At 43.9% G+C, this 1,532-nt stretch overlaps 1 pseudogene; it reads right to left on the bottom strand.

The window, feature by feature from the left end:
* Positions 1-383: 383 nt before the first annotated feature.
* Positions 384-1,526, bottom strand: LOC143607142 (potassium transporter 6 pseudogene; annotated as a pseudogene).
* Between the last annotated feature and the right edge of the window lie 6 nt (positions 1,527-1,532).

The raw sequence follows: 1,532 nt of genomic DNA, 5'->3' as shown, positions 1-1,532 counted from the left end.
ACTATCGATTAGCGATTTTTACAACGCTGATTAAAACAATAACTTAATGAAAATATTATCTTTTAATCACATGGCTTTATGCATTTTCTGTACTCGGTATTACCCTAACCCGTTATGACCCATGACCAGCACTCGCCCGACCCAACCCGTTTCGTTTTAAACTATACAAAGCTTAAAACAACCCCAATTAAAAGATGAAAAAAATAGATTCAGGATGTGGGTATTGCCTCATGAAATACGAAACTATACCTACTTACCTATCTTCTATGAAACTTCAAAAACCCGCAAACCGCAGCCCACAACCATCAGGAGAAAGGGTGGATCATCAGATATTATTGTTCGACCCACCCTTTAGTTATACATATATAGCTAGCTAAACCACAAAAATATTTACAAAAACATTAGTTATATTCGGTATTCACACGTGATATACCATTCCTACTTCAAGTGTCGACGCATGAGGTACGGTTAACGAGTCGGTTGACGGCCTGCTGTTTCTTCTCAAGAACTCATAACCTAAATTTATAACAATCATTTTAACCAAACTCGACCCTTGTTTCGCTTTAACATACGCGTGTCCCAAAATGTAGGCCATCCCAGCTTCCCGAGCCTCCATTAGATCCCGCAACTCAGCCCGTGAACTATCATCCATCTTCGGGCTCTCGGGTGCTTCAAACCTCACTCTCTTCTTTACTTGGTTAACGGGTGAGGCCCGTATTTCATGGGCCTCAGGCCCATCTTGGTGCGTGGAAGATGTTCCAACGACACTCATTGCCTCGCCATCGTTGCATATTTCCCCATTGACGCTGAGCCCGTCAGGGGTAGTATTGTCTTTTTGCTTCCGAATAAACTCGGCTACACTAGAAACCAAATCCTTTTCAAACTCGACATCATCCTTGTGAACGTCACGATAACCGTACCTGACTATGCATCGATACACACGGTGCTTTTGCAGGCCTATACGGCCCACGAGAAACCGTTCTTCATGTCGCACGTGTGGGACCGGGACTGATTTCACACAAAGGAAAATAAGCACTTGATGGAAAGCAGGGAGGTTGGTCACAAAATGGGAGAAGATTGCAGGGATGCCCGAAACGAGCTCGGTATAAACAAGTCCGATTCCTCAAACCCGGACTATGCCAAGCGTGGGGCCCAGGCTCAATAGCCAAACCACCGATACTTTATTTTGGACATCGAATTCATACTTTTTAATCGTACCGTAGTGCCACACGTACATCACAAGCATGAAGATAAGCGAGAGTGCGATCGGGACCCACGCCCCTTCAAGAAACTTAACAAGAGAAGCCGAAAAATATCCCGAAAAACACCACGAAACCAATTGCGACAAAAACACTTTGGTGCCAGCACAGGACGATCACGAGAGACATTAAGCAAGTTGTAACCAACATAACTGTAATAACCGCCAATCCCGAAGCATTGCCCATACGCTTTGTATCTCTAAACCCGATGGTAACAGCTAAGCATAACATCATCAAGATCCAGTTTATCTCTGGGATATAAATTTGTCCATG

This window comes from Bidens hawaiensis, unplaced genomic scaffold (genome assembly GCF_021521415.1).
Source record: "Bidens hawaiensis isolate Kalapana, Puna unplaced genomic scaffold, B.hawaiensis_p1.1 tig00079629_1, whole genome shotgun sequence".
Classification (NCBI taxonomy): domain Eukaryota; kingdom Viridiplantae; phylum Streptophyta; class Magnoliopsida; order Asterales; family Asteraceae; genus Bidens; species Bidens hawaiensis.
This window is presented reverse-complemented; position numbering and strand designations above follow the sequence as displayed.